We start from the raw sequence: 19,406 nt of genomic DNA on the forward strand, positions 1-19,406 counted from the left end.
ATATTATTTCGTAAAATTCGAGATTGCCGATGGCATTTCTAACGTGAAGAATCTTTAGAAGAATTTGAATTTCTCTCCCAGAGGAGGGTATATCATGTCGTAAGGCTAGAAGTGAGCACATCGAGAGTCTTAGGAATTCAAGCCATTCCGTAGTCGAGAAAACATACAGAATTCAATTGGGAACAAAACAAGCGAAATCATTCCCTTCGACCCTAACGAAATCGAAGAATGCGAAGCGTTTGTATTTTCATAAATATCAGAGCCCTTAATGTCACCCCCCTCAAATCGAGAGAGAGAGATTTAATGATATCTAAGAACTAGTTAATATATATCCATTTGTTTCTTGAATTTATAAAAAAATATTTCATACTTTATACCTCTAATGCAATTTCCAGCATTTTCTCTCTTTTTTTCATTAATATCTTCTCTAATTTATTATATTTTCATCACACATTTCTCTCTCATTCAGCTCAAGACTCAGTAATCGATTGATTGATAACATACTTATGACAGTGACAATTTTGAAATTTTTTTGTAAGAATAGAATGATAGAATAAATTCAAAAATGCGTGCACACAGTTGCATTATACATCTCTTTTGTCAAGTATCGCGTTGATTACAAATAAACCCAACAGACAACCGCTTTACACGCGCCAGTAAAATCCACATGCACGTCTGTCTGCACCGTTTAAGCAGGCTGCGATGAAGGCGGATGGGGAAGCCGGTTTCGTTAAAACAACCCCCTATGTCGCGCGCCCCCGCACTTTGGCCTCCAGCTTCCACGGCGACGTCAGCCCTTTCTCCCGGCGCAACCGCGTCTCTAGCAATTCACTGATCCGCATTTAGGACAGGAGGCGATATTTAGGCCGAAGGGTGAGAGGCCTCGAAGTTAATTAGATCGACTTCGTCAAGGCGCATCCACTTAACCTCAACGCCGCGTCAGAGACACGTCGCACCATGACTGCTTCCATCGAGTTGCACACGTTGCAAAAGAGAAACGTTTACATCCCCCTTGTTAACCCTTCGATGCTGTGACTTTGAAACTCGAAATGGCCGTGCAAATCATACATGTACTTTTCAAAATCATCAATTTTTATTTTATTGTCAGATTTTTATTTCGTTTAATCAAATTATACTATCATTTATAAATATCAAAATTCGATTGTTTCGTACTGTTCTATTTTACAAAATCTTTATAAAATAAAAATTGAATAGCTTATCAAAAATGTTACTTCAGTTTACTATCAGTTCATTAAGACTTGTTTTAGTCCAAAAATTATTATTTATCTATGATAAAATCTACAAAAAATTAAGTTCTTGTGAAATATGTATCTATTTTGAAGGAATCTAAATATACACGTGTCGTCTATTCATACTTTTTCAGTCATGTTTTCATAAACTGTCAGACAAAGAATAATGAATACAATTAGCAGAAATAATAGAACACCGACAAAAATATAGTAACGATTCGTGATCTAAATCGGTTGCGACGAAAAATAGCGTGACAGACGTAAATTCGTCGTATGTACAAAAACGTGCAGTCTCTCGGCAAAGTGACAGCGCACGAGTGTTCCATAAGTATATCTCTGCATACGTCTCTCCTGCGTTCGATAGTATACGTACGCGCTCGTCTAGCATGCGCTCGCAAACGATGCGGCGCGCCCACCGACGGTATTACGTATTAAAAGTTGCAGCCAACGTGAATTTTTCACAAAGGAAAAAGTATTCAGCGCCGCTCTCTCGTATCTTCTATATTAAAATCTAATATGCGAGCAGGTAGAACGTAATATCTATTACAGAGTAATATCACCCTCGAAAACCTTCCTCTTCGAGTACTTTGTTACATTCCCTGGTAATATTCAGAAGGGATGGGTAGAGGGGATTGACACTGTATTAAAGAAACGCCACAAACACGCATGCAAGCGTGCTTCAGTTGACGCAGTCAAATCGACTTATGAAAGCCAGCGATACGTTCGTAGTTGTTAATAATTTTCTGTCCTAATTCCGTTCGATATAATTCCTCTCTTTCTTTTTATTTCCTATATAATTATTCTGAGAAGATATTTTTGACATGGATAAAGTTATATAGGAATCTACTCGTATAGAAAGCAAAGATTTATCATGTTCAAGTATTCTGCACCAAATATGGGCAAGGAATTGTGAACGATGAACTGATGCAAAGATGAAGCGTGTCATAAAATAGAAAGAGGAAGAGGAAGTACAGAGAGCAGAACTCCAAGCAAACTCCTAGCAAACGATAAAAATTTATATCGGAATATTTTCGCGTCGGTCGGGAAGTGAATTCAAACGAGCGTGTAATTGACAGTATCGTAAAAAAAAAGAGAGAAAGAAAGGAAGTCTCAAGATGGCAAAGAGGGATGGAGACGAGGAGAGACGAAAGTGGAAACGAGAAAAGAACGAAACGGGAAGAGACTTGAAGGGAGGGAGGGGTTGGGTTGTCTCCATAATTTTTTATCCTAAAACCGCTCCATCTCTTCGAAGAGCAATATTGTTAATATGCAAAGGAGCTTCGGAAAAATGGGGTGGCGAGAAATAAGGATATAACCGTAAAAAACGGAGAATGAGGAACGATAGCTGGGACGAAATTATCGTACTGTTCTCCTTGCTTCGAAAGATTATCTTGTCAAGCGAATATTACGAGCCTGCTTATGACACTTTGATCGGCAACTTAAGGATTCACATGCGTGATAAAACATTTGTCTCGCGAATCATAAACGCAAAACGCAAAAATGTAATCGAATACTCGATCCAAAAGTGCGCGAATTATGATTCTCCAATATAAATTGTTAGCTGATTGATAAATGGTATATAGTTAATTAATAGTAAAAAATTTTTTGTCAACAACACTGTCATTTCCATTAGAGCGTATCGAGGAAACCATAGCGTTACGATCTTATCGAGATACCGCGTGGCGAATTTTGAAAATGGCGTCAGCGCATTTAATCAGCGACGGACGAAACAATGTTCGCGGCGAAGGGCACGGGTAGTAGTTCAACGAATTGTTTTGATAAGTCGTGGAGACAATACGTCGTTAAGGCGCTGGGTTTCTCCGTTACGGGAGTGAGAACGACGAGGTGAACGACGTGGAAGGTAGACAGGAAGGAAGGAAGGAAGGAATCTGCACGGCGACCTGCGAGAAGAGGGGACGAAAGCGCCTCGAAGAGGAGAGGACTCTCGAAGTTTAGATTAAACTCGCCGCGGATAAATATTCGTAATGGAGCGCCAGGGTGTCATAAATTAGCATGCTACTCTCTCCTGTCCTTTCCCGATTCGACAATCTGTACAGCGGTCCGTTTATCGTTCACGTCTTTACCGCATCAACATGTTATATGTCGATATAATGAGAGTTTGGCTACTTGATTTAAAAAATTTCCAGCAAGGAGAAAAAGACACCGTGCTTAGATTACGCTTAAGATCGATCGTCAAGGCATTCATTTTAACACCGAGTCTTACAATTAGTTCAAAATACAAAATACCGATGTAGATTTGTTGGTTCAAACTCTGGATCAATCGCGGTGCAGGGAGATTAAGTAGTTTCTCTCGACTTAATTGCTAGGGCGTTAATGGGAATTCAGGACCCGAGTCGCGGCTCGTATGGGAGGCATTGCGGCCGCGACAGGCGAAAGGAAGGCGGACAGGAAGGAAGGGAATAAACCGCTATTAATCCACATTGGAATTGAGTATTATTAGGGGACGTATCCAGGATTTGCAACGGGGTCTGGTTAAAATCTCTTTCGGTTGTATCTCAGGAGTACCTGGCAATCGTTACTTTTCGTACCGACGAGAGTGAGACCGACACCCTCTCCCTCCCCCTTCCCCCGTCGTACCTCTCTATCTCGAAGATTAGACCAGACGAGGATTTACTTTGTTTTATTGGCCAGACCATCCCCGATTTCGTCTGAAAGGGACTTAATTGGTGTTGCGGAATCGCTTTGATACTACGAGCCTTCCCAGACGATGTTATCCATCGAAGCGCCGTTTCAGATTTCTAATCTGAAATGATACGTGTCCATCGTACGCGTGCAAATCGATTCTTTCGAGATTTGAAACGATAAACTTTTCTGGAAAAGCATAAATAATTCTAAAATTGTATATACGATCTTACAATTAAATTTTTAAAGGTAAATTTATATAAGTTTTTACGTAATAATTTTTGCACATTAAAAAATTGCAGAGAGAACTCTTGAAAGAGTATAAAGAAAACCAGTAGGAAAGACGACGATATCGAAAAATCGATAATGCAAGAACGGAAGGAGAGACGCACCGATGTTTCTGTAAGTCCCAGAGGTATCTCCTTCGATCTCAATACGTCTTACTGCGTCTACAGCGTAATAGAGAAAAAAACGTGGCTCGATGCTCGCGGGGCTGCCTTCAGGATTGAAGTGGATTAATTGGTTGAACACTCACGGGGGTTGAAGCGAGACCGCTTCCTCTCTCCCCCATTCAATTACTTGTGATCTTTGCCGCCAACCCTTCGGTACTCTGAGACCTCCCGGATATATCTCGCCGCCGTGAAAATTGGTCCTCCCCGCCTCCGTCCCCGTCGAGAGAAAGGTGCGCCGTCCTAGCTACCCCTTCGAATAAGAAAGTCTCGCTGGGGGATCTTTCGACGCGTTCACTACGTGCGCGCCATATCGATGTCGACGAACGACTTAAGGAATTGCCGACTGTAATTATGCATTTCGTTCCATCGCATGCTATTTGTTGTAAGGCAAGTAATATAATTAAATACTTTACAGTTCTTATATAATTATACATTTCACAGCTCTTATATAATTTTGAAAAAGTAAGTAAATACTATAACACACACTCTAGATTATCGATTTAATTTACCTACAAAAAAATTACTAGCAATATTACGGAAATAATATCATGGATACGAGGTAAAAACGTGATTTATCTATAAGTGATATAATATATCATGTGATGTAAGAATGTAAAATAAAATAAACATTATCCGAGAACTTTGTAATTTGTAGGCGACTGCAATTACAGCTATATAAATCGATATCTAGTTATAATTGTTGAAAAATGAATTTCTAGTTGAACCTTATATATGTATATAAACTATAAGAGAGGTTCATTTCCTAACAATTAAAATTAGATATCAATCTATACATATAGTACGACAAGTATAATACATTAAAGTTAGCGATAGCGCGCTAACGATATCTATATAAAAATATATATGACTGCAAGTCAGCCGCGCCATTTCGCCGAGACGTCCTCCGGGTTTTACTATCGATTTCTCGAGTAGGTACCTCCCGTACCCACTATATATCCATCGTCTCTACCTCTCACGTGGGCGTTCGAGGTGGTTCGCCGCCCGATATCATATCTTACCGTGCGCGCTTCGCGTTCTTTTAAATAGGAACTTGTAAAATATTCATGGATGATATTCAAGCCCCATTCAAATACTCGCTCTTACACACGCGCGAGCTCGCGCAGACACCGACACACGCGTGTCTCTCTCCATCCTTGCCCAGAGCCGAGTGACGCTGTAGTATTTAGGTTGGTCCTTACACATATATACACGAAGAAGGACACACACAGGCAAACACACTGATATGCGCTAACGCGATATCCGCGGGTTTCGCGCTTTGCCCCGTCATAAAAGAGCCCCCGCCGTGTGTACGCCGCCTGTATCTTTAGAAATATTGGTTAGATTTACATATTTTACCGTAAAGAGAGACGCGCACACGGAGGGGCGAGGTAAGGGAAGATCGGTGCCTGCGGAAGGGACGCGACGTCGACGTCGATGACGGCGGTGGTGGTGATGGTGGCGAAGGGATGGAGGAAGGGTGGCAACGGGAGAACGAAGGGGTGGAAATCCAGCGGAGTTGCCTGAATGCGGGCGGCTTCAGAGACGCTAAATATTAATACCTACTAGTGTTCCTTTTATGCTCCCTACCCCATCCCCCATATCGTTCCTCTTTCTCTCCTCCCCCTCTTCTCTTTTCCGCCATCTCCGCCCTGCACTCTCACATTCGTGGTATGACTTAGCATGCGTACACCGAGTTCTATCTGTCTTTCTCCTCTCTACCCCCGGTCTCCTTCTTGGACCCAACTTTGCCTCTCGTATCGCCCATCCCCTCGTCTCTTTCGACTGTAACTCGTGTCTTCGCGCAGCCGATGTCCGCTCGAGGACATTCATTGGACGGTCCGGACCGGGATGAGTTCGCTGTGCACGCTTGTTTTTTGAACGTGCCCGTCGCGGCGCAGGCTTTCAACGAAAGCCCGGAGATTAATCTAATGAGCGTGCATGGAATCGTGGAGCAATACCCGGGAGGACCGTGTATCCGTCACAGCCACGTCATAATGCGGAAAGCAGCGGCTACCGAGCGCTTTCTAAGGGATACTTCAAAGTCAAGTGGATGTTGAATTCAAATAACATTTCCGCAAAACCCATTCGGGCATATCGGCGAAAATAGCGTGCGCGGAAAATAACGGTGTTGCAAATTGGTTATTGCAAAGCAAAGTGTTTGCATTGTTGTTTCTCTTCACATTCATTTCCTTTAATCTTAAAAGAATCAAACGTATGAACATTTATAGAATAACTGATGTATTTCAAAAGAAAAACATTGCTTTACATTTATAGAATAACTGATGTATTCCAAAAAAGAAATATCGCGAAAGAGAGAGGAAGAGAGAGAGAATTTTACATTATTCGTGAAATATTTTATTTTAAAGTCTGAATCGCGATTTGATTTTCAAAGAAACTCCGTGCGCGCTAAATAAAAGTTGAATATTTTATTAAAAAGTCGATGCATTAAAACGATCACATATGCGTACATGATACTGCAATGCGTATTGCATGCATTATATGAAAAGCCCAATGTAAAAATTCATCTCTAGCCATAACCATCGAAAGGATGATCACGAGCAAAAAAAAAGGCAATCGGCGGCCGGTACGTCTTTTTTTCCTTCTAACATTGTAAGAAGGAGGGGGAGGAGAAGCTCTTAAAAGGCGGTTGCAACAAGTCACCCCGCATTTACAAAGGGTCGTACGAGCCGCGTCGAACCGCGGCGCCCTACGCACGATTCAATTAATAAAATTCATTCGAATGCGTCCATTAATTTTTTTTCTTTTCCAACGCGGCGATGGTGGCAAAGGGTTCCGAGTCTCGTGTCGTTTAAAGAATCTGTTCAAAGTGGAAGGAGTTCGAGTGGCAGATGAACGGGTGCAAATAAGGTGGGCCCTCGCAGAACCCGAATATAAATAAAAACGAACGAACGAATAAATATCCAACAAGGAGTTACACAGACTAAAAATGCTTGTGGTACTCGCCCTTGTCGACACTCACTGCTCCTTCCACCTCTTGCTCTCGAGGGGCTCGACAATCGTGATGATCCGGAAATCGGGGGGGTGGAAAACGTCGCGCTGTAAAGAGTACTTTAATTAACTTCCCAATTGATAATTGCACGATAATTTAACTTGTCAATCCAAATTTTTTATGATTTCATACGATCTATAAAATCGGAAAAAGATCAATGAATTTTAATAATGATCATTCGATAGGTCATATCATTTATATATAAGATAGAGACAGGATTACGGCGAATAACCGATTGCAATTTCTCATAGTCTGCATATACCGGGAATATCTATATCGCGCATTGAATTTACGCTAGAAAGTATACGAACATCCAATATGCATACGGGCAATTTCGAGAGCGCGGCTCTTCCCAGCAATTTACGGCAAGATGGCGTATACATGACAAACGATCGAATTCCCTATGCAAAGAAATCCACGCTACCGCGAAGGTTCCTCTCGCTCGTCTCCCCGCCCGTTCTCTCTACCCTTATTTTGTTCATTCCGGCGGCGCGCGCTCACTTCGGATATACTTATAACGTGGCGCGCGCCTCTTTCTTTTTTTCTCTCTCTCTCTCTTTCTCTCGCACGCGTCATCTCGTATCCCCAGCGATATTATGAGCGCGCGTGTAATGGAAACCGACGGATGATACATGGAGACGTCAAACGTGACGGCTCGCGGTGCCGTTTGGAAACGCAGTCCCTTCCAATTCGCGAACAGCCGATGCCACGAGAAGAAAGAGAGGGGCGCGCGTTTCCTTTCCTGATAAAAATATTAAAACGGCAATCTATTAAACGCATCGACATTGAGATAGCTTCCGTCGAGACTCTCTGCCATCGCTTCATTCTCTTCTTGTAATAAATGAAGATTAATAGCGGATTCTAATAAAAATAATTGTCAATATAGTCACTTAATAATTATGAATAATGTAATCTAAATTCAAATTTGTCCATACCTTTTTTTACATTATATCATATTGTTTATAATCGACTCTTTTTCTCCTGTAAATTTAGTCACTCTCAATACCAATAAATTTTATCAGTTGTTTAATATATATATTAAATTTTTCAGTTTACTTATTGATACACATATATGATATCATCGAGCTTAACATAATCCAGGAATCAACACGGTTATTTACATAAACCGTCTGTAATGTAAATTTCCCTGCATTCATGAAATCCGTCACAAAAAAGCACGTCACTATTGCACGCTGATATTGCACAGTCACTTTAGTCGGAAATCTGATACGACAATTTGTTGCTCGTCTGAAGACTTCTACTCTCTTTCCCCCAAGGCGCTTCTTCCGCTATCCGATTTTGATCGGCGGGAAATCGCATTGAATGCGATAACTTCGACCGTGAGGTTTGCGGGGAAGAAAACGGAGGGAAATACGCGAGGGAGGAAGGGAGGAGAACGTAGCCGGCTCGGTCGTCTCCTTTCAAGGAGGTTGAACTGATTTTCCACTCGTGGGATATTCAATAAGGCAACACTGAAAGGAAAAACCTGAAGGAGGCTTCAAGATCGAGGGAGCCAGCGGGGTAAGAACTGATGGGTGCGTACAAAAAGAGCGTGCGTATATCTGCGAGTCAGAAATCGGCAGGGGTAGGAGTTGTGTATCTAACCACCTCTATCCTTTCGACCATCCATCCGTTCCCTATTGACTACCACCACTAACCGCGTGTATGTATCCCGATATCTCAAAGCCTTCCGAGAGGGTCCCGCGCCGCCACTTCGACTCAACACTGTGATAGTCTTGTCCAAAGCAACTCTAATATTGGTTAAATCAATCCGCTCGCAAACAGAAGTCTCATTAATCAGACGAAATCGCGCTCGATACTTGTAAAAGCAGTGTAATTTAATATAAAATGCGAAATTTCATTGTCTCATTTCTGAGTGTATCGATCAAAATTCTAACTGAATTTTAAGCTTAATAAGAAGCATAGAACTGTCAATAGTTATTCGTCAAATTACGACGGAACGATGCTTCGAGAGGATCGATCTTCTCTGCGGATATTTATGCACGCACGCTCCTAAAAAGAAGATTACTACTCCACGAATTGGCGAGAGGGGAAGAGAGGGAGGCCAGAGTTTAATTGAGTACCAGACGATATCAAGGTAGGTAGCGATTCGTCACTAACGAGGGTTACCTACGGATTACTGCTCGTCCGCCTGTAAACGCCCATCACTTCGACATGCGTGCACTTTTTTCTCTCGAGCCACGTGATATGGAAATGGCTTACGTGTCCTACTCTTCGTTTTGCAAACAGCGTCGAATATAAGCCGACACCTTTTATTACCACAAATCCTTCTATCACGATATCGCAACGCAATTGTCAAATTAGATTATCAGTTTCATATTCGAGCTACACATACATATACCATCGCATGTAACGTCGGTGTCATTTTTATTGCCCCAAGTTTTTCCTGCCAATTATTTAAATGTACTTCTTATTTTAAATATTATCGTTTATATTTTCTTTTTTCAATATTTTCACTGACATCGATATATCGGTACTTGCACGTCTCATAAGGAATCAAAGGACGCTCGCGCTTCTCATATCCTCTCGCGTTTCGAATGCATCATCAAGCGCTGAAGATGAAAGATGGCTGGCGTATAAAAGCTATTCCCAAATGCCAAGCGAGCGCAATGGCAACCTCGGTCGCGAAGACTGAAAGGCTCCGTCGTTAACGTATGTAGGTGTGCATCATCCACCACTGGTCCAGCTGGTCGTATCCGCCGTCCGTTACTCCTCTTCGTCGTCGCACCCCGAATCGCGCGATACACCCCCGCGCACTCTTTTCGTCCCGCTCTCTCTGCATACACACACAGCCGCGACATACTATGCAGTCAATAGATAATACCAGAGAGTCGAGAGTTCTGTGAATGCCTCGACCCGAAGATCAAACAGCAAACCTAAACCGCTGTTTGTTTTTCATCACGCTCCTGATCTCTTATGCAACTCCCGTTTTATTCAGAATTTAGGTTGCCACGATACACACACATATGTATGTGTGTGTAATCGCGATACACGTCCCATATATCCGTCTGTATCGACTCGCTTCTCTCCGTCGCGAATTCGTAACGGATTCTCGGATCCTCGACGTCTTGCTTCAACTTCTCTTTTCCCTCCCTTTCTCTCTCGGCTGCTATTCTATCCTTCTTTCTTCACCGAGTCTCTACTATCTGATCCTATCTCGCTCTCTCCTATGATACTGCTACCCGGGGATGCATCGAAAGTCACCGGTACACGTGTATCCATTGCATGCCGTCGTACGTATACCTGCTGGACCGATTTACCCTTGGGGCACTCTTCTGACACGTTCACGAGCGTGAAGAGACATGCACACATGGACATGGCGCAGCCGTTCCGCCGGCAAATTACTTTTGTCTCGCGAGTCTCAAGACGATAAGCCAGCTTCAAGTTCAAGAGAGGAGACGAGAAAGAAGAACGATTTCTTTAATCAATAAACTGTTAATAAACTCTACGCGATATAAATATAATTATATTTTCTATAAAATTGTTTATTTATGAGAAGTATTTTTCAAAACACATAATAATTACTAGTTAATAATCATTTCTGTTTTCTTAATTTTATAACATTAATTTTACAACACACTAACATAATTTATTCATATTAACAATTAATAACATATTAACAATTAATATGTTATAAAATTAGGTACAATGAAATCAGTTAATTAAAAATAATACACGATCTCTCGTAAGCTAGTCTAACAATAATTTATCAACATATTCTTTATATCCAGAACGAACGGCGCGATCTCGATTCTCAATGGCGGCTCGTAGAAAGAGTTACGCCCGCGATCTAAGCTCCCGGCGCTCACGGCTTTTCGCGTTATTCCCATACGGACAAAGTATCCGAGAGCATTATCTTCCTGCATAATGCATACACACCGGCGGTAGAAGCAACCCCCACTTACCGTGAGCTGGATTCTCCGCGCCCTGTCCGGGGGAGGAGGGAAGAGAGAGCTGCCGCTGCTCCTCTTTCTCGCCCTCATCCGCGGCCCTACGGCCTCGTCGTTTCCCTCTGCGTCTCTCCCCGACCGAGTATTTCGTGTTATTTTATTGTACTGCGACTCAATAGTGGCTCCCACCGCCTATATCGTTTCCGTGTTACGTATGCTCGCGTTTCTTCCACATGCAAGAAAACACACATCCGCGCGCGTATAAAGCTCGTACGAGAGAGATACCCGAACAATATACATACCCACACAAATATACGCGTCGCTCGTAGGGGGTGAGAGTATGTATGCAGATACACCGAGTACTTAGCATTAAGTATTCAACGCAAGGGGATCACGTATTATCGCCGACTCCCCGCTCGACGTACGCTTATTTATTGCTACCCGGTACGTATCTCGTGCGGCAAAAAGAGAATGTGCCCGCCAACCCCCGCCCCACCTTCCAGCGACGATCTCTCCGTGGCTTTCACCCCTTGCCCGTCGTTGATCGGTGCTTTACATCCGGAAGATTATCGTTCGCTTTAATAACGTTTCCTTCCGGCGCACGGCTCACCTCTTTTACCGCCTTTATAATACTACGATATACGCGATCTATAAGATTTGAATACAAGTATTTAAATTTACAATTTCTATACATCATATTCTACATATTTCTATTTATATTTCTATTATATCAATTTATTATTTGATTTAAAACTACAGTTCATTTTCGACATAACGATTCTCTTTCAAATTACGTACAATATAATATCTTAGTTAATAATAGAAATTAATAAAGTATGTAGATTTATATCCTAAATGGAGATATGAATAATTTTTGTGAAACGTTTTATTAATATATCGCAAAAAATCGTGCAATCATCTCGAAATTTAACTTAGCATCGAAAATTGATCCGCGAAAACAACAAAGTAGACTTGCTGAAAGAAGCTCGTCGCGGAAGGAGGAAGCGAACGTTGAGAAACGAAAGGGAAGAAAAAAAAATAGAATGCGCTACTGCGCGGCAACTTCCGAAACCGAGGCTGATGGAAAGAGAGGAAGGGACGAACGGGGTGGAAGGAGGTAGAGAGCTGCTTGTTTCGCAAACAGTTAGGAAACGGCTAACGCCGAGGATAAAGTGGTATCGGAACGAGACGATCGTCGAACAGATGCCGGGCCATAAAACAACCGCTTCCTCCTTTCCATTCCCTATCGCCGCTCTATCCACCCCCGTAGAGCAAGCCAACTAGCGTTTCTCCTAATGGGCCAAGACAAACTGCGCCCCCGCCGTTCGGTGTTTAGTGTGTCTGCCTGCAGGGGTTGCCCACAGAATTTCTTCCAATACCCATTTACCTCGAGACTTTTGCCTCTCACCCTTCCCTCGACCCCTCTTGTTTTCCTGTCGTTGTATTTTTCTTTTTCCTATCCGGCTCTTGTTTCGCATATGCCGCGGCTACCACGGGTCATTAATTGGAAAAAATCGCGGTTCCACCGAGTTCCCATTGCTCGAAGTAATAAACGCCGTCTTGGGGAATGAAACCACGAATGAGTTTAATGTCTAGAGAGCCGCGAACCCTCCTTTAAAATAATTTTTCTCAAGACAGCAAAAATAATTAAATTTTCCACTCACTCGTGGCACTGTATCGATAAACGTTCCAAGTTCTTTATATTCGTACTAAATAGAGTCTTTTCATTTGAAATTTCAGCCAAATTGTGCGTGCGATCTTAGATATCCATCAAGCGAAAACAATGACAGCGGCATTCAAAAGCATCAGGGTCGATCGATTCAAACCCATGACCCCGATGACGGACGCTAAGTGAAGTTTGGACTTGTTAACGAAGTTACAGATTCCCGTAATCAAGGAGAGGAGAGGGAGAAATACCTGCGGCGTGTGTAGATATTCAATATGCCGTGGCTGTTAGCATCCACAATGTTATTCATATATTCAGAGACTTGCACACACCGAAAACGCGTGTATTCCTTCAACGTGTACATATTAATGTGAGAGTAGACAGGCGAATTCGGTGGACGCGCGTAGAAAGAGCACGAAGAGAGAAAGAGCCGAATGAGAGCCGCGCAAGAGTGTCTAGGAAGAGGAATAGAGAGAAAATAGATAGGAACGAGAGAACGTACGTCGTGCCGCAATATGTGTGGAGTTTTGCACACCGTTTCGTACCACACTGACTCGATTTTGAGCGATGAATTCGTTAAGCATCCGTTTTATACGCGCGGCCGTCGAAAGAGCAGAATTTTGCCGGTCACGAGAATTTCGCCGGGGAACGACCGGAGTACCGTTGATGCGAAATGCAAACTGGCTGCGTAATGTAATTGCTATAGGCGTTTCGCGCGCGGCCGGCATTTCGCGACTAGTCATTTAGCGGAGAGTAATACGCAATCAGGTATATGCACCCCCGGGACATTTTTATTCGACGACTGCTTATCGACATTTTGCTCGCGAGTTCGCTCATAGTTGACGAAAGTTTTCTAATTCGCATACAACTGCTTTATTTGCGAATTGTTTGCCCGTGTATCGTATAATGAAAATATCATATTTAATAAGTATATTAATATCGCGATTACGAAAGCGATACGATCTAAAAATAAAGCAATCAGGAAAAATGTTGAATTAAAATTTTACAATTTTTTGGTAGCATTAACGATCATTATCGTCATTAATGATAATCGAGAAAAGCTGAAAGAGCAGGAGAATAGATAGAAGGACAGATAATGATAGAGGGCCGACCATTATTTCTCATTAAAAACAAGGGATTCATCGCTCGCTATTATTGCAGAAGTGGCAGCGCGGTGCTCTCGTACTTTCCCTGACAGGACCAGGCCTACCGACCCACCCCCGTCTACTAAGCGCGCCACGAGTGCGGCAGTGAATGAGTGTCATTGAGAGGTGTCACTTCGTAGCATATTCGTTTGTATTTCCCGTGCTCTCGTCATTATCTGCCATGCGGTGTATTGTAGCGGCGCGTCGGCCGCACTCGAGCACTCCAACCCTGCAAAATACAAATAATCAGGAGGATCCATCTATTCCCCGGCTCTGTCTAGTGGATTCCCGTATTCCGACACTTTCTCTTTTTAAACTGACTTGGCCTCTCTCTTGTTTCTCGTCGACGATCAGCGAAACAACCAGCCTCTATCGACGCTGAGAGACGTTCTTTATTCATTATCAGGTGCTGTGATGATTCGCGTCACTGATTTATACATCATTTTTCGTTGCGATTGAATGCAATGTTATTGTTTATAAAGAAAGATCTATAGAGAAGTTATCTAAAGAAAAATTCTAATATTAATTAAAGTACCTACACTCTTTTTCATCATCTGCGGAGCAAATTTAAGTAAAATTATACTTTATAAATGTATAACTTTCAAAAAGAATCAAAGATAATCTTTAATTTTCCAATTGGAACAGCGCACAGTTCGTCCTTAAAATATTCAGTACTCTAAACTAGACGAGAGAATATGTGCAGAACATACATAGCGCGATAAGAAAGATCCGCTCTGTTTGATGTCTTGTTTATGCACTGTCCGTGCACAGGTTGCATCCACTAAAGCTCGCGGGTCATCACATTGCATCATTCCGTCGGAAATACAGCTCAGAGCTATTGTTGTTGGCGTTTACGTTAATTGGTAATTTGACGAAACCTCTAGTACACGTTTCGATGCTAAACTAAGAGCATATGTATGGCGCCATAGAAGCATTATTTAGTTAGGAGCAAATATAATGCGATTTTCTGATGAATCACGATAATCTTCGGATACTTTTATGACAGAATATCATCCCGATTATCAAACTAATGGATTTTTTTAGACGAATACACACATGCAGAAGATACTAAAATTCTATTTGAAAAAATATTTGAATAAATACATATTAGAGGAAAATGCGAGAAGGCATGAAATTTGACTTTGAAGAAATCGTGTAAATGACTGATTCGCTGTGACCAAGATATGAGTAACTGTTACGATGACAGGCGCTGCGGGATGAATTTTCGACGGACAGCCTTTGGCAGATCGCGCAGCTCATAAACGGTGTCGTAGCCTAAAGCCATATCGACTATTAAGCAGCGTATAGCACGGATATAGCTCGGTATACGCGGTGTATACGCCCGTAATTACCTTTACCCTTAATTATCTATCCAATTAGCCCGAAGCTATTATGATTAAACCTATACTGTAAGTTTATAATAACAATTAGTTACTATCGACCGCCGTTGCGACGTGGTAATTCTCACTTTCCGCGCTGAATCACGGCGCGCCTTATTGAGGTTTAGAGTTTCGAAATTGCACTTCGTCACTCGCTTTGGTTGGCGAAAACAAGCGCCGGCGTAAAATTACAAATTTATCTTACGCTCTAAGGGTTCGCGGAGAAGTTATGCTAAACGTGAGCGTGTAATCGTCATATATTCCTAAAAGAAAAGAAAAATTTTACGGAAAAGAAATCTAGGCAGAAATATTGCCTTCGTTAATTTATCGTTTCGCGCTCCTTCTACTACGCGGCTATTATACTTTCGGATAATTAACTCGATTTTTCTTCCAGCAAGGACGAGATAATTGCGCCGATGAGGTACAAATGTCTCAGCTCGTTAAACTTGTTATTCTTCTCGGTAAAGCCCTGGAAGGCCAATTATCTTTTGGTATCCGTGTTTGGCTCAATAATATTCTGAGTACTACTTCTCGAGCCCTTTCCGTGACTCAAATAAAAAAAATTAGATATCATCTAAAAATTATGCAAGAAGATACTTTATGCGAACTATATATAACTATATTATAGCGAACTATATATAATTAAAACTATAATTATAAAACAAAAAAATACAAATTAAACAAGAAAGAATTTTTGATATCGATTAAGAATTGTGAATTTGTGAAAATAATAATATGTTTTTGCCCTTATATTTCAAAGTACAAAGCGAATAAAGAGTTATTGATCCCAATATTGCCAGTCGATAATGATTTCCGCAGGAACGAATTATTAGTTCATTAGGTGGAAATAGCCCGTGATGAAAGTAATGAACCTAAGCTAGCATTTTTGCATAATGGTCGCCATAAAATCAGCGAAGCGTTTAGACATCGTACTTTGTAAAGAGTTGTAAAAAATCGGTAACTCTCTCAATGCTAATCAACTGGAATTAGCGCTTCCTCCTTTATACTTCGTTTATTGTCTCAATGACGTGTAACTTTTCTCGAGCCGCTTTCAATCGTAATTATAAGTACGCGAAAGTATTAACGGTCAATTATATTAAAACAGCATTCCTACAAATTCATTCATTTAATTGTCAGAAAAATTTTGTATTAAATATAATATAAATATTATTTAATTTATAGTTTTCTATAATTATTAAAGTTCTAAAATGTGGCATAATTTTTAAAATTAATATTATAAATTAAAATTATAATAACATAAAATAATCATGCAAAACTTGTCATAGAAACTCAATCCCATTTCTTCGAAGTTGAGATCAAATCTTTCAAGAACTTTCAAGAAATTCATATGATATGAATCATGAAAGGAGATCGCAGGCTATTAAATGAACCATCGTAGATGAGATATAGAAATAGAAAAACTGGAATAAGAATATTATATCAAGGTTCGATAGCAACCTCAGTCATAAAGGAAGAGAAACGATGATTATACGCATGCACACCTTTCCCTCAGTCTCTCACTCTCTTTGCTCGCGTTTATCTCTCTCTTTCCCTTCTTAAAATCTCTCTTTTTTCCTCCTCTGTTCTTTCGGTTGCGTATTCAAATGCGTGCGCATTTGGCGTGGTTGGATTTCAAGGTCTCGCCGTGGTCCATCCTGAATACGCCCACAAATTTATCATTGAGTATTATTCATTGAAGCGTCAATGGTACCATTTGAATATGAAAAGAAGGAGCCTAGTGAATGGTTCTGCCGAGGCGCGTCACCCGGTAGGAATATAGGTACCTATATGGGGTGTTCCTTAGAAACGCGTCAGCTTCATTATCTCATTCATATTTGATTGCTAAAGACGCAAATAATTTACGCAAATGACAACTTTTTCAAAAAACAATAAAATAAATGATTGCGTGTAGAAACAAAATAACGTATGTCAATGTTATGGCGATAGTCTAAACATTTTTATAATTTGCTTAATAGATAATGATTTTTTAAATATATCCTTATATATGCAAAAATGCACAAAAATGTTGAACGTAAATAAATTTCTATTTTTCTTATATGCCACAAGAAAATCTTAATTTTAGTTAATAAATCTGTCGTCTAATATATTTGCGACACCCCTTATATACACATAAGGCGGTGGGGAACTAGATGGCAGGCTTCGATTATTTAATCGATTCAGAATATTCAGGGGTCCCCGCGGGGATTCCTTTTTGTTTAACTTCCTGCAGATATTCGCCGGTGGGACCATCGCCTTTTCGTATCGTACGCACATATGTGTATATACGGTGCTCCGTACATATATTACTTGGTCCTGTCTCTGCCGAAAGGAAAGCAGAGCCAACGAACAACACGTTGTCACGGGACAACGACGGAGGAAACGACGTGTCACTCGAATAAATAGTTATTCGACTACGACGAGGAGCATGATGGACCGATCAAAAGCAGAGTCGGTTTCTTCGGCTTGCATTCTGAATCGATCGACTTTACAACTCGTGATTATTTCAAGAATGCAATTGTAATCCGTAGCAGCTGCACCATTTATACCGATTGTTTATTATAATTGTCTTATAAAAAAATAAAATTATTCACATGTCATACGGATGGACGAGCGCAAACGATTACGACTTTCTCCAAATAAATTATACGTCACGTTTCAGCGATAATTCGTAGTCACTTCTAGCGTTTATCGATAAGTATCAAACATGTAACAGCCATGCTCTTCACACAAACTTGTTTGCGTTAATCGCCTCGGCGGGTTTCCGCTCGCACAACGGTCGAATGTTAAAAGAATATTAATATAAAACGACGATTTTCTGTCCCCCTCTTTCTCTCTCTCTCCCCCTCGGGAGATGCTGCCATTATGGAACGAGATCGCACGTCTTAACGTCAGAACGGCGCGCAACGAACGCCGATGCTCGAAGACGACGCGAGTGATTCCAAGAGCGGAGGGATTCGAGATAGGATTGTCTGCACCATCGGCTAGGAATCCCATCAAGTATCGTCGTTACCCCCATGGCGGAGTGCACGAGCGGCGGGAGGCTCGAGCTAGTTAGAGTTTATAATAAGGATCGGCCGACCTGTATAACACGCTGCCGGGCCTATCATCTATTTATCGAGTGAAAATGTCTTCGGCTCAAATCCCCGTGAAATACGGCCTTCGCTACCTCCTCCCCCCTCTCTTCGTCATCTAATCTTCGATCGAGCATTGTTTGTCGTCTACGTGCTGCTCTGCGAACTGTGAAAATCGAACGGAACTCGTTTAAAAAGAAGGCGGAAAGAGCTTCTTTCGAGCCTTTTTTTTTAGTTAGAGATTAGTGAAGCCAAAAATGACGTGTAGAGAACAATGCGAGTATTAGTTTTCATCCCTCTTGGCTCGATGTAAAGATGAAAATGAAAATTTTTATCAAGTTCTTATTTCCATATTTTATAAAATAAAAAGATATGCAATTCATGAAGAAACGTTATACTTCGTAAATATCGCTAAACAAAAAGTAAAAAAAAATTATTCCGACATTCTTTAATGGGAACCTTTCTGTTTGCTCAACTACTTGAAATTGTCATCTCTCTGTGTGAAACAAGCATTTCAACCATCCTTTTATTTATGCGGGAGTCCCATCGGCGCCATTGAAAATTATAGTGTTTAGTCCAAACAAGGGATTTAAAGTCACAAGTCATTTACCGGATATGATTAGAATTGAATGCTTCAAGATAGCGTGTTATAATCATTGATTTTCTCCGATTAATCGCACAGTGAACTCATACTCAATGACATTTCTCATATTATAATTGCAAATAATCATACGCACGCGAGAATCTTGCTCGGGAAATTTTGGCTCAAATTTATCTGGAGCAGTTTTCCACCCTCTTCTATCGCGGTACCTATGTTTCAAGAATCACGGTTAGAACTAAAAAGCCATACGTATACGCGCAAGGCGCGACGAGAATCAT

General features: G+C 41.2%; 2 long non-coding RNA genes across 7 annotated transcripts in view; one reads left to right on the plus strand and one right to left on the minus strand.

Moving 5' to 3' along the window:
• LOC145960609 (uncharacterized) overlaps positions 1-19,406 on the plus strand; it is a 546,781-nt gene that overhangs the window by 463,717 nt on the left and 63,658 nt on the right. The window lies entirely within an intron of this gene.
• The window catches only part of LOC145960611 (uncharacterized), a 176,381-nt gene that overhangs the window by 6,159 nt on the left and 150,816 nt on the right, over positions 1-19,406 (minus strand). For 2 of the 6 annotated variants that reach the window (XR_014435421.1, XR_014435420.1), the window contains one exon: positions 7,310-7,402. The exons of the other annotated variants lie outside the window; for them this stretch is intronic. This is a non-coding gene — a long non-coding RNA (uncharacterized LOC145960611). The remainder of the gene's footprint in view (positions 1-7,309; positions 7,403-19,406) is intronic. 6 annotated transcript variants of the gene reach the window in all.

The sequence above is a fragment of the Camponotus vicinus genome, unplaced genomic scaffold, assembly GCF_025532165.1.
Source record: "Camponotus vicinus isolate PSW18456_S1 unplaced genomic scaffold, iyCamVici1.0 SCAF_10, whole genome shotgun sequence".
Classification (NCBI taxonomy): Eukaryota; Metazoa; Arthropoda; class Insecta; order Hymenoptera; family Formicidae; genus Camponotus; species Camponotus vicinus.